At 41.9% G+C, this 14,855-nt stretch overlaps 1 protein-coding gene across 6 annotated transcripts in view; it reads left to right on the top strand.

The window, feature by feature from the left end:
• RAD9A (RAD9 checkpoint clamp component A) overlaps positions 1–14,855 on the top strand; it is a 109,216-nt gene that overhangs the window by 26,500 nt on the left and 67,861 nt on the right. The window contains exon 1 of one of the 6 annotated variants that reach the window (XM_089687567.1): positions 6,320–6,337. The exons of the other annotated variants lie outside the window; for them this stretch is intronic. The gene's annotated coding sequence lies outside the window, so the exon portion shown is untranslated. Of the gene's footprint in view, positions 1–6,319; positions 6,338–14,855 lie in introns of those variants that run through there. 6 annotated transcript variants of the gene reach the window in all.

Here is a 14,855-nt window from a genome sequence, read left to right as displayed (position 1 = left end):
TCGGGCACTGCCCAAGGGCCTGGGGTCAGTAGGGGGCCCCATGAGATGCCCCTGGTACCTTTTTCATAGGCTTTTTTGAGTTTAAGCAAAGACACAGGGGCCCCATGATCCCCTATTGCCTGGGGGCCCCATGAGTTGTCAGTCCGCCCCTGATTACTTCCCTATTGCCTGCTTTAACCCCTTAAGGCTGGATTCACATTTGATCATGTGCATTTTTTTGTTAGCTGATAGAGAAAATTATCACTTGTTGCATCATTTGCATAGGTTTTTTAGCTTTTCCATCAGCTTTTTTTTTATTTATTTATTTTTTTGGTTAGGGTGTTAACAATAATAATGTAAAATAAGTACACAAAATTAAATAAAAAATGATAATTTCTAACCTTAACCCCCTAACCCTTAAAATAATCACCCTAACACAAAACAAACTATTCGTAATATTAATAATAATAAATAATAATTTTTTGTTCATGTTTGGGTGTTTATTATGTTTTTATTCATAATTTTTTTTTTTTTTGGGTTAGGGGATTAAGGGTTAATTACATATTTTTTTTGTGTATTTATTTTACATTTATTCATATATTAATATTTTTTTTTTCTTAATTTGAGCAGAAAAACACAAGTTGAACATTTCAATTCATTTCTATGGAAATAAAAAAACGTTCAAAAACATGCAAATCTGCCTGATTTGAGCGACTAAAAAAAAAAAGCTCCAAAACTTGAGATTCAGGTGTTTGGCTTCAGGTGACATGGAGTAGAGATGTGAACCAACTCCACTGAGAAGAATTGATTTTTTTTTTTTCTCCTCAAGTGTTTTGGAGCTTCCAGCCTAAATTGCTCAAGTGTGAATGGGGCCTAATTGCCAGACAACAATATACAGTGCGTGTTGTTGTGGAACGGTTGCAGAGTGGCTTTGCTCACTTGAATGGGTTGTGTTTAGGTGCAATTTCTGCCACGGCATGTGTACTCCCATGGCCGATGCATTTCCATCTAAAGGGGGACGGTTAAGGGGTGGTAAAAACATGGTCAGCCATGTGTTTGTCGTCCCCCCCCCCAACCACTAGTATAAACAAGTCCTAATGGTCACGACTGGTCATCGCCTACCCACATTCCTGTGCTTGAGAGATGGGGACCTGAGCACCAGCTGTCACAGGTTAAAGGATAAGTTCACCTTTTGGACAAAAATAATAAATGCACATTTTTTTGCAGGTAAAAAAATGTGCATTTATTATTTTTGTCCAAAGGAGCCTGTAAAACATTGCACCAGTGATCAATAGATCGTTGACGCCATGCAGGTCTCCTGCAGACCTGGCAGAATATCTGCTAGGCATACGATATGTACTGCCAAGCAGATATTCTGACTGGAAGCTTGAAGGAACTGCCAAGGCCCTGTTGAGCGCCATGGCAATTCAATGAAATCTACAAGCCGACAGCTGCTAAGGCTGCCGGGACTTGTAAGCACTCATTCACAGAACTCTGAATGAGTGACGAAGCCGTGTGGGGGAAGCCCCACATGGCTGCCCTGTTTTCAAATCTGACAGATAGTACGAGGAAAACCTCTCCCCATACTATCTTGCAGAGGGAGGGCGCCGGCGGGCGCTGCTGCGGCTATGGTAACATGTTCAACCCTAGTGGAACATGTTCCCAAAGGTGAACTTATCCTTTAAAGAAGAACTAAAGGCAAAATATTTTTTATTTTGGCTAGTGAAAGGCAGGCCCCAGTGGGTTGAATGCAATAGAAAAATTAACCAATTTCCCCACTCACACATTCAGTGCCATTGGGGGAATCCTGTTGAACTATTCTGCACCGGTAGAATACAATGATCAGTGTTGCCGGCTATAGCCTGCGTCACTGATTGTTTGGGAGAAACCCAGAAGGCTGGTTGTACACAAGTCAGTTGACAGATTACAGCTAGCTAGACCATACATGAATCAAAATTTAAAGTGCTTGTAAAGGCAGAAGGTTTTTTACCTTCATGCATGCTATCTTTTTTTTTTTTTTTCTTTTCCCATCTGTGTCCCAATGGGGAGATTTCCCTTCACTTCCTGTGCTGTAACCAAAACAAGAAGTAAGGGAATCCCATGTTATCACTGGGGCCACCAGAACTAATGTTCCCACTGGAAGATTTCTCTTTTCCTGTTCTAAAGACAACCCAAAATTTGGGATTTTCTTTCACTCTCTGTGATAGTAGTGGGTAGATGGTAAGCAGGACAAATCAGGTGAATCTCTTTTAACGGGGGCAATTCTTCTCCTCCCTAAAACTAAAAAAATGTTTGCCTGTAGTTCTAAAAGGGATATAGATCAGTGAGTGCTCTTGGTAAAAGCAGCTATGCACAAAAGGTAACCAGATAAAACCTTAAAAAAGCTCATAAATCAAAGCGCAGCACTAAAATGATCATAAAACTGTCTGTTTAAATGACCCAGTAATATAAAATGAATGAGATATCTAATTCATTTTATTATATTACTGGGTCATTTAAACGGACATTTTTATGATAATTTTAGCGCTGCACTTTGCCTGTAGTTATACTTTAAGGTAAGTAATAATTTCTGTTAAATCATCCCCTGGAAAATGAGCATTATGGTCTTCAACTGCTGGGGTGGGGGAGCCCTTTTATTTAGCACTGCCAAGAGTACCACTTTGAAATACTTTCCTGGTTCTAACATGGCAGCAAAAATGTCCAAGGATATGTAGGCACCGGAATAGAAAATGACAGTAAATATGAAACCATTTTCCATGCTGCAGGCATATCACATGTGCCTAATTATAGACTATTCATAGCAAGACCTATGATCTTTGTTTTTATGACACCATAAGGCTAGGTTCACACCTCCTGCATGTTTCAATTGATGTGTTTTTCTGGCTCGATTTGCGGTGCGTTTTGCCGCTTTTTTTTTTTTTCGCCAATTGGAAAGTATTGACTTCAATGCAACTTTGATTTGATTTTGGATGGGTAAGACTTGGATACAACTTTGATGGGATTTTGGATGCATGCTACTTTGGATGGGCGACTTTGGGTGACTTGGATGCGATTTTGATTCTACTTGAGTGACGGAGTGTAAAGTTGCATCAAAGTCATTACCTGATATTATTATATTATTATTATTATACAGGATTTATATAGCGCCAACAATTTGCGCTTTACAATATAAGGGAGACAGTACAATTACAATACATTTAAGTACAGAAGGAATATGAGGGCCCTGCTCGTGGAGCTTACAAACTAAAGGAAGGGGGAGGTGATACAAAAGGTGATAGCTGCGGGAAATGATCTGGTGGAGGTGATTCAAGTACAGTTCTTAGGTGGAAGTGGGGCAGGTTCCCTGAAGAAGTGAGTTTTCACAGATCGCCTAAAGGCAGACAGGGTGGGGGCTGACCAGACATGCTGTGGTAGGGAGTTCCAGAGGATGGGAGAGGCTCTGGAGAAGTCCTGGAGGCGAGCATGGGAGGAGGTGATGAGGGAGCTAGAGAGGAGGATATCTTGGGAGGAGCGGAGTAGGCGATTTGGGCGGCATCTGTGGATGAGGCTGGCAATGTAGCTAGGAGCAGTGTTGTGGATGGCTTTGTAAGCTGTGGTTAGTACTTTGAATTTTATACGTTGGGTTAGTGGAAGCCAGTGAAGAGATTGGCAGAGAGGGGCAGCAGTCACTGATCGGTTTGTAAGGTATATGAGTCTAGCAGCAGCATTCATAATAGACTGAAGGGGGGATGGCCTGTGTAACAGTAGATCAGTGAGGAGGGAGTTGCAGTAATCGAGGTGGGATATAACCAAGGCGTGGATAAGTTGTTTTGTGGTGTCGTTGGTCAGGAAGGGGCAGATTTTGGAAATGTTCCGGAGGTTGAGGTGGCAGGATTTAGCCAGTGAGTGGATGTGGGGCCCAAAGGAGAGGTCAGAGTCTAGGATTACGCCTAGCATCGTGGCATGAGGGGAAGGGCTAATGGTTGTGCTGTTGATCTTAATGGTAAAGTCATGAGTGGGGGATCGGGGGGGAGGAAATATTACAAGCTCAGTTTTTGAAAGATTGAGTTTAAGGTAGTGATGTGACATCCATGCTGATATGTCGCTTAGTAGATTTGTGATATGTGAGGAGATTGAGGGGGTGAGCTGGGGAGTGGAGAGATAGATCTGAGTGTCATCAGCATAGAGGTGGTATTGGAAGCCATGGGAGGTTATCAGTTGGCCCAGGGAGGAGGTATAGAGAGAGAAAAGGAGGGGCCCAAGAACAGAACCTTGGGGTACCCCAACAGAAAGAGGGAGCGGAGGAGTTGTATGTGACACTGAAAGTGCGCTGAGAAAGGAAAGAGGAGAACCAGGAGAGAGCAGAGTCACGGATGGCCAAAGGAGTGGAGTTTACTCAGGAGGAGCGGGTGGTCAACTGTGTCAAAGGCAGTGGAAAGGTCAAGGAGTATGAGTATGGAGTAATGGCTGTTGGTTTTAGCAGTTAGTAGGTCATTAGTGAGTTTTAGTAGGGCAGTTTCTGTGGAATGTTGTGGGCGGAAGCCAGACTGTCGGGGATCAAGAAGGTTGTTGTTGGTGAGGTAGCAGTTCATACGGTTGTGAACAAGGCGCTTGAGAAGCTTGGAGGCAAATGGGAGCAGGGAGATGGGTCTTAAGGTATTTAAACAGGTGAGGTTCAGCGAGGGTTTTTGAAGATGGGGGGTAACCAGTGCATGTTTGAGTGGGGAGGTAAAGGTACCCATGGAGAGTGAGAGGTTGAAGATGTGGGTTAGAGAGTTTAGGATAGAGCAGGAAGGAGGCTGCAACAGTCGTGAGGGGAAAAGCTTTGGTTGTTCTTATTGGTGAGCACAGTCATGGGCTGCACTTGCAATTGTAAGCATTATAATGGATATGTCCTCTGGGACTGTGTATTGCAGTGTATGGTGTACAGATCACTATGCTGGTATTATGGGGCCAGAGTGGTGGCCTGGATATTGGAGTAAGTTTTTTAATTTTTTGTGAAAATGTTAACCTTACCTGACACAGAATTTACTTAGGCAGTTGGGTTATACTGCCCCCCAAATAGGGACAGGTGTAACTGTTTTTAGGGTGGAACATTTAACATGTTCCCAATGCTGCAGCCGCTGCCCCCCTCCCTGTGAAAAAAGTACAGTGAGAGGTTCCCCGTACTAGCTGTCACTTTATAAATACAGCGCAGCCATGCGGGGCTCCACCGCCACGGCTGTGTCATTCATTCACAAAGAGCTGTCGGCTTGTAGTTCTTAATTAACTACCATGGCAATGTGGAAGGCTGTGGTAGTTCATTGACTCTTCCTGTCAGTATATCGGCTTGCCTGTACATCCCATATGGGAAGGCAGATATATTGACAGGTCTGCAGAAGACCTGCAAGGTATCAGCAATGTGCGGATCACTGGTGCAATGCTTTACAGGCTCCTTCAACCAAAAATAAATGTACATTTTTATTTTTTTTACCTGCAAAAACGTGCATTGTTTTTGTTCAAAAGGTGAACTTATTCTTTCAAAGTGGGTGTAAATCCTTTCAATTGCCCAGTGATGTAAATAGCCTCAGAGTACACACAGAGATAAAACAAATCCTCCTACATAAGTTTTACTTGTTTATCTGGAACCCTCTCTTTACATCCCTTCAGAGGTGCTGAATTTAGAAAACGAATCCTTCTGCATCTGGCAATAGCACAGAGGAGGGGGTGGGGAGCTGCAGTCAGAGCTCTTGTACAGTGTGTGAGAGCTGAATGGAGGAAAGGGACACATCCCCTCTTCAAGTTGTGTGCTGAGCTCTCCTCCCTCGGGGTGAACTGACCACTCATGGGGCCCCCGGGCAATCTGGGATCACGGGGCCCGTGCGTCCTTGCCCAAACTCAAAAAAGCCTATGAAAAAGGTACCGGGGACATCTCATGGGGCCCCCTACTGACTCTGGGCCCTCAAGCAGTGACCGAGTTTCCAAATGGTCAGTCCACCCCTGTCCTCCATCACCATTTTATTTATGGTGTCAGAACAACTTGTCAGAAGTGACTCCTGATAACTGAGGAAAGAAGCACTATAAATAAAAGACGCTCAGAGCTTTGGCAATTGACAAGTAGACATATAAAAGAAAACAAATTGATATATGTGCTTTGTTCAGATTTCATGACTGCGTTTACAACCACTTTAACTTTTAATGACGGGTTCACATGTTGTGGCTGCAGTCTACAGTGTCATAGTTGATGTATTCCTCTGTCTTTATCAGAGCCTCTGACGAAGTCTATTAGACATAATGTGTAACCTGGAGTCTTTCTCAATGACATCATCACGCTGCAGGGAAGCCGGTTCACATACAGTACACTACTGTGAAGGAGATGAACATTGCATGTCCGAGTTGGGTATGTATTGTGGATGACAGGCAGAGCAATGACTTTTAGAAGCACTTGAGTTTAGTTCATGTGAATGATTTTACCCTTTGTTTCAAAGCAGATCGGCACTCTCTCAATCCACATTGACTATTTTTATTGGCTCCTGATGCTGTCAGGCACAGCCAGTGAGGAGGGAAGGGGATTAGGGCTGATCCCCGCTTTGTGTGCCAATGGACCCAAAGATCCGGGCTCAGGAGAAAGCACGCATGAGTATCCTCATAGCAAGCGGGGGGGGGGGTCTTTATTATCACTTTAAACTGCCGTTGGACGTATTACAAATGTTTGGCTTGCCCACTGTTTACACTGTGTGTTCGATCTCCTACTTAGGGAACAGTCGTTGCAAATAATGACCAAAAATGTGTTGTGGACAGTCCAAACCATAAATTTATTCAGTTGGATTCTTGTCAATGCTGGAACCAACACATTGCTTGGAATACCTGGGACTCAACCTAGACACAGCCAAGCCCTTGGTGTTTTTCTCAAGATCAACATCTGTCTTTCCACTTCCAGACTTTGACTCTACAGTTCAAGAGCCATCCAAACATGCCCTTTTGAGGAAGCCGCCTTGGAGCAGTGAAAATTAAGGAGATGCATGCTTTTTACTAGCGGATCCCACTCCCCATGCCTGTGTGAGATGTTGTGGAGCTGTAGTCTGCAGAGTGATGAAGCGTGTTGTTAATTATCACACTGTTCGGCTTGTGTAGAGCAGCAGCCTTGTAATATTTGTGGTGTCTGATTCCTATTATTGCCCAGGTACAGTCAGGTCCATAAATATTGGGATATCGACACCATTCTAACATTTTTGGCTCTATACACCACCACAATGGATTTGAAATGAAACAAACAAGATGTGCTTTACCTGCAGACTGTCAGCTTTAATTTGAGGGTATTTGCATCCAAATCAGGTGAACGGTGTAGGAATTACAACCGTTTACATATGTGCCTCCCACTTGTTAAGGGACCAAAAGTAATGGGACAATTGGCTTCTCAGCTGTTCCATGGCCAGGTGTGTGTTATTCTCTCATTATCCCAATTACATTGAGTAGATAAAAGGTCCAGAGTTCATTTCAAGTGTGCTATGTGCATTTGGAATCTGTTGCTGTCAACTCTCAAGATGAGAACCAAAGAGCTGTCACTATCGGTGAAGCAAGCCATCATTAGGATGAAAAAACAAAACAAACCCATCAGAGAGATAGCAAAAACATTAGGCGTGGCCAAAACAACTGTTTGGAACATTCTTAAAAAGAAGGAACGCCCCGGTGAGCTCAGCAACACCAAAAGACAGGGAAGACCACGGAAAACAACTGTGGTGGATGACCAAAGAATTCTTTCCCTGGTGAAGAATACACCCTTCACAACAGTTGGCCAGATCAAGAACACTCTCCAGGAGGTAGGTGTATGTGTGTCAAAGTCAACAAGAGAAGACTTCACCAGAGTGAATACAGAGGGGTCACAAGATGTAAACCATTGGTGAGCCTCATAAACAGGAAGGCCAGATTAGAGTTTGCCAAATGACATCTAAAAAAGCCTTCACAGTTCTGGAACAACATCCTATGGACAGATGAGACCAAGATCAACTTGTACCAGAGTGATGGGAAGAGAAGAGTATGGAGAAGGAAAGGAACTGCTCATGATCCTAAGCATACCACCTCATCAGTGAAGCATGGTGGTGGTAGTTTCATGGCGTGGGCATATATGGCTGCCAATGGAACTGGTTTTCTTGTATTTATTGATGTGACTGCTGACAAAAGCAGCAGGATCAATTCTGAAGTGTTTCGGGCAATATTATCTGCTCATATTCATCCAAATGCTTCAGAACTCATTGGACGCCGCTTCACAGTGCAGATGGACAATGACCCAAAGCTTACTGCAAAAGCAACCAAAGAGTTTTTAAGGGAAAGAAGTGGAATGTTATGCAATGGCCAAGTCAATCACCTGGCCTGAATCCGATTGAGCATGCATTTCACTTGCTGAAGACAAAACTGAAGGGAAAATGCCCCAAGAACAAGCAGGAACTGAAGACAGTTGCAGTAGAGGCCTGGCAGAGCATCACCAGGGATGAAACCCAGCATCTGGTGATGTCTATGCGTTCCAGACTTCAGGCTGTAATTGACTGCAAAGGATTTGCAACCAAGTATTAAAAAGTGAAAGTTTGATTTTATGATTATTATTCTGTCCCATTACTATTGGTTTCTTAACAAGTGGGAGGCACATATGTAAACTGTTGTAATTCCTACACCGTTCACCTGATTTGGATGTAAATACCCTCAAATTAAAGCCGACAGTCTGCAGTTAAAGCACATCTTGTTCGCTTCATTTCAAATCCATTGTGGTGGTGTATAGAGCCAAAAATGTTAGAATTGTGTCGATGTCCCAATATTTATAGACCTGACTGTATATGCTACCTATTATGGTCGCTTCAAGGTGACAAAAATAACTTGGCTCCCTGAGTTAGCAAGCATACCTGCTATCAGGGCTGTTGATTACAAACCTTCCTTGGCCTACGTCTGTCCAGAGGACTACACTGGATTGTTGTGGCTTTTAATCATTCTTTTGTGGATTACCCATATACAGTACCACTGCCCATCTGGCTAACATGAGGCATCATCTGAGTTACTGCAAAAGCTGCTCAGCAGCACTAATTGATACAGCAACACATTTGTACGACATGCTTGCTTTATTACATGTGTGTCTTGGCTTATTTCAGGCTGAGACCACTGTGAAGGCAGTTTAATACAAGAACCTTTCTTATTACAATACATTGCTACATGAGGTGGCATGCCCGGCATATCTTGTGGATACTTTCTGTGGATGAAACAATTGGATACATCAAGACATTTGACTAGTTTGCTATGTATTGCTACATTTTGTTAACTTTCATGAAAGATCACAGATGTTCTGCTTTTTCGAGCTCCAGCAAGGTTGCTGCTTCTTTTGGCAGTCATATTCTGGATTCTGAACTATCCTTTCAGGACCACATCCAATACCTGTCCAAATCATTCCGCCTCAAGCTTGCAACATACGCCCATTTTTAACCAATGGTACCATAAAGCTCCTAAAGCTGGCCATACACTATACAATTTTCTGTCCAATTTCTGCCCAATTTCCTTTTAGATTTATCTTCAACTATGTAGTGCAAGGGCCTGCCAAATTGGATACAACTGAAAGTGTTTAGGTTTGACCTCATAATATATCGTTTTTGGTAAATCTAAAGCAAAAATCTCAAGAAAATTGTATAATGTATGGTCAGCATTATTCACTCCCTGGTCATCTCTCGACTACTGTAACTCCCTCCTCATTGGTTTACCTTTACATAGGCTATCCCCCATCTAGTCCATGAATACTGTTGCCAAGCTCATCCATCTTTCCAATCATTCAGTGTCTGCTACTCCTCTCTGCCAATCCCTCCACTGGTTTCCACTTGCCCAACTAATAAAATTCAAAATACTAACAACTTACAAACTCATCCACAACTCTGCCCCCAGCTACATCACCAACCTGGTATCAAAATATCAACCAAAACACTCTCTTCGATCCTCCCCAAGACCTTCTGCTCTCTAGTTCCTGTATTATCTCCTCCCAGTCTTGCCTCCAGGACTTCTCCCGAGTTTCTCCCATCCTGTAGGATCGCCCTACCCCAATCTGTCCGGCTATCTCCTAATCTATCCATCTTTAAAGGATCCCTGAAAACCATTTTCTTTAAAGAAGCCTATCCTGCTTCTAACTAGTAAACTGCCTTTTATTTCCTCTATCAGCTTATCCCCCACAGCTATTACCTTTTTTATCACTCAACCCTTCCTCTTAGACTGTAAGTTCTAACGTGCTGTTGTAACTGTAATGTTTACCTTCATTTTGTAAAGCACTGCGCAAATTGGTGGCGCTATATAAATCATGTATAATAGTAATGTTTAAATGTTGTAATTCAGCCATATTTTTAACTGTTTTCCACTTAAATGACTTCTTGGCTATATTATTAGAGGATTTACATTTGTTAATGTTGAACAATTCTATACTGCCTTGAGTATTTTTTGGTGAGCATAGGTAATTTGTTGCACTATATATGTGTCATGGAGGGTGGGTTTGTTTTTTTTTAATACAATGCTTCAGACTCTTCCAGTTCAACTCCAGACATCTTCAATGCAATACTGTCAGTGGGGGACAAATCAGTTCAATCTGTGGACATATCTGGCCTAGTGGCTCAGTAATCCAGCTCTGGAGTTGTGGGCCGGGAAGAAATCCTAGACACCTTGTTAGTGCAGGTGATTTGGTGCCAGAGGAATCTTGTCTACCTATCGGCATTCTGGAGCTTTGAGGCACTTGGGTGTCCCTGCAGCATGGGACTCCCTGACTAATGCAATCAGGATCCAGTAGGTCAATACCCCAGCAGTGACCTACATCAATCACGGAGAAACTAGAAGTTCTGCTGTGGCAAGAAAGGTGGAAACGATTCTAACCTGAGCAGAACTCTGCCAAGTCTGCTCTTCACATTCCAGGCATAAACAGTGAGCAAGCAGTCTACCTTAGCCAGCGACGCCTGGACCCTTGAGAATGATCCCTACACCTTAAAGTACTTCAGAACCTGTATCACAGGTGGGAGATGCCAAATTTGGACCTTCTGGCCTTCAAGTTAAAAAATAAACTGAACAGCTTTGGTTCCAGATGCAGAGATTTTCTGGCAGAGGCAGCGCGTTGGATCAGTACAGACTGATCTATGCATTCCCTCCTTGCCTACTGCACAAGATCAATATGGAGGGTATTCAGGGGATCCTTTAAGCTCTGAACTGTCCAGGCAGATCTGGTACACCAACTTGATTGAACAGAGGGCAGACAGTCTTAGTTTTGTGAGACTATTGTTTCTCTGATTATTTCAGTGTTGTTAAAAGCTAGAAAGTCTACCTCTCGCAAGGTCTACCATCGCACATGGAAATCTTACTTCGCCTGTTGCATGGAAAAGAATTCATACTAGGAAATACAATCCTAATTCCAAAAATCTGGGATGCTGTGTATAATCTACATAAAACAGAATGCAATAATATTATGTACTGTAGATAATGATATATTTAAAGTCTTTGCAATTTTAGTTTAAGAAAATAGTTTGAAATTGTTTTACACTTTTTAGACACAACTTTTCACAGATTGGTGAACCTCTGCCCATCTTTACCCTTTACTTCTGTGACACTGGCTCTGTAAGACAGAGCTTTAGAAATGTGCTTTGAATCTAGAAGCCAGCTAAAGTTGGGAGCCTTTTTTTTTTTTTTTTTTTTTTTCTTTTTTTAGTATAGTGTGGGTTCTCGGCACCTAGGGCAAGGCAACTTTTGGGGCAACAAGCGTCACATGATGTGATTTGCCATACGAAAGTCACGGCAAAAACCGCCCCACGTTTTAGGTGCCATTGAAAATGTCACCTGAACCTCCATTTTACGATCACAGGTGTGAATGGAGCCTCCCTAGTTCACACACATGCGAGTCTGGATGCGTTTTCAAACTCTGATTCACATGACAGGCTAGTTATTATGTGTTCCTATTGAGGTGGTTCACACAGATGCGACCCACACACATTTGGGTTTTGAGTGCCATTACAAAACGGGTCCTGTGTGAGTTTGTAGCGGTGCATTCCAGACTCACAAATGAGAAAGCGTAGCACGTGGAGATAAGTGTTCACATAAGATTGCTATTGACAGGAGTTTTTGCACTGAAGTCAATGGGAGGTGTTTTTGCATTGAAGCAAATTAAGTTGTGAATTAAGTATGGGTTTGAGATTTGCAAGTCTTTTCATTCTGTTTATGTAGATTTTTAGTGTCGCAGCCTTTTTAAAATTGGAATTGTACATATCCCACAATCCCTGGGTCTTTGTTAGGGCTGCAACTAACTATTCATAATCGATTAGTTATTTTCAGAGAAGGCTGTAATATAATACTATACAGACTCCCTTGTCATAGGCAGGTAGCTTGATTCAAGCTACCTGCACCTATTGTCACTTATGCTGGCCATACACGAGCAGATTTTTCCTTTTGAAAATGTTTGTTTTAAGAATGTTTGTTCGATTTTCTAATCATTAGTGAAGACAAATCGTTGTTCATTTTCAATCGCAGTGATGGGAAAATTCAAAGGAACAGAATAGAAACCTTTTCTCAATCGAGCAAGTTTTCAGACCGTATATGTGGTTTTCCTTCAGAAATTACATTTATTTTAAAATTGAACGTTAAAAGCAAGTGAAATTTTGGACATTCATCGAATGTACAGTGGGGATCGAAAGTTTGGGCACCCCAGCTAAAAATTTGTATTAATGTGCATAAAGAAGCCAAGGAAAGATGGAAAAATCTCCAAAAGGCATCAAATTACAGATTAGACATTCTTATAATATGTCAACAAAAGTTAGATTTTATTTCCATCATTTACATTTTCAAAATAACAGAAAACAAAAAAATGGCGTCTGCAAAAGTTTGGGCACCCTGCAGAGTTAATATCTTGTACTGCCCCCTTTGGCAAGTATCACAGCTTGTAAACGCTTTTTGTAGCCAGCCAAGAGTCTTTCAATTCTTGTTTGAGGTATCTTTGCCCATTCTTCCTTACAAAAGTCTTCCAGTTCTTTGAGATTTCTGGGCTGTCTGTCACGCACTGCTCTTTTAAGGTCTATCCATAGATTTTCAATTATGTTGAGGTCAGGAGATTGTGAAGGCCATGGCAAAACCTTCAGTTTACGCCTCTTGATGTAATCCCCCGTGGATTTCGAGGTGTGTTTAGGATCATTATCCATTTGTAGAAGCCATCCTCTCTTTAACTTCAGCTTTTTCACAGATGGCATCAAGTTACCATCCAAAATTTGCTGAAATTTTATTGAATCCATTTTTCCTTCTACTCGTGAGATGTTCCCTGTGCCACTGGCTGCAACACAACCCCAAAGCATGATTGATCCAACCCCATGCTTAACAGTTGGACAGAGGTTCTTTTCATTAAATTCTGTGCCCCTTCTTCTTCAAACGTACCTTTGCTCATTCCGGCCAAAAAGTTCAATTTTAACCTCATCGGTCCACAGAACTTGTTTCCAAAATGCATCAGGCTTGTCTATATGTTCATTTACAAAGTTCAAACGATGATTTTTGTGGTGAGGACGTAGAAGAGGTTTTCTTCTGATGACTCTTCCATGAAGACCATATTTGTACAAGTATCTCTTTATAGTGGAATAGTGTACCACAACTCCAGTGTCTGCCAGATCTTTCTGGAGGGATCGTGCAGTCAAACGTGAGTTTTGAATTGTTTTTCTCACAATCCTGCGAGCTGTTCTGTCTGATATTTTTCTTGGTCTTCCAGATCTTGCTTTAACTTCCACTGTTCCTGATGACTGCCATTTCCTAATTACATTCCGAACAGAGGATATTGACATCTGAAAACGCTTTGCTATCTTCTTATAGCCTTCTCCAGCTTTGTGAGCGTCTACTATTTTCAGTTTCAGTTTTCTAGACAACTGCTTAGAAGAACTCATGGTGCTGATTGTTGGGGCAAGGTCAGATGAGTCTGGGCATTTAAAACCTTTGAGATTGACATCACCTGGTCTTCCCAGACGATGATTGAGAACAATCCATGACACTGGCAGGTCTCATCTTGGCAAAGGGGGCAGTGCATGCTATAAATTCTGCAGGGTGCCCAAACTTTTGCAGACGCCATTTTGTTGTTTTCTGTTATTTTGAAAGTGTAAATGATGGAAATAAAATCTAACTTTTGTTGACATATTATAAGAATGTCTAATCTGTAATTTGATGCCTTTTGGAGATTTTTCCATCTTTCCTTGGCTTCTTTATGCACATTAATACAAATTTTTAGCTGGGGTGCCCAAACTTTCGATCCCCACTGTACAAAGAATTTTTTGTACAAATTCTCGTCTGAAAATCGATACATAAGTCCTTTAGCAGCAGCAGCAGCAACATGCTTTTTTTTTTATTACCTGTCATGATGGGGTAAAAAAAAAAAATACACACACACCCCGTGCTCAGCATAAATGAGTACACCCCTTTTGAAAAGTAGGATTTTAATCAATATCTCAATGAACAATTTCTAGGATTTTGACAAAACTGAGGTTTATGGAACAGTTGTTTAACTCTTTACATAAAAGTAAGATTAATATTATAATTTAGATTGCAAAATCTTCATTTTTACCCAAATTAGTTTGTGCAAAAGTGAATACATCCCCCGACCAAAAACTACATCTATTATTTTGTTTGACCTCCCAAAGGCACGGAGTGATGGTAGCATCTTCTCTTTCAATTTAGAGCAATACAGCTGTGAATTCATGATACCATCAATGAGACTTTGAATGGCGATTTTCTTCAGTCCTCATCAGAAGATGCTCCTGTCGAGGTCTTAACTTCTGGGGATGGCCTGGACGTCTCTGTGACATGGTTGCATTTCCATCCTTCACCTTTCTTGTGTAAAGAAATTATTTTCTTTCTCAGGCCTTGTGAAATTTCTCTTCCATGTGGTGCCATTGCTG

The sequence above is a fragment of the Staurois parvus genome, unplaced genomic scaffold (genome assembly GCF_062004578.1).
Source record: "Staurois parvus isolate SC_StPar_1 unplaced genomic scaffold, SC_StPar_1.0 ptg000430l, whole genome shotgun sequence".
Classification (NCBI taxonomy): Eukaryota; Metazoa; Chordata; class Amphibia; order Anura; family Ranidae; genus Staurois; species Staurois parvus.
This window is presented reverse-complemented; position numbering and strand designations above follow the sequence as displayed.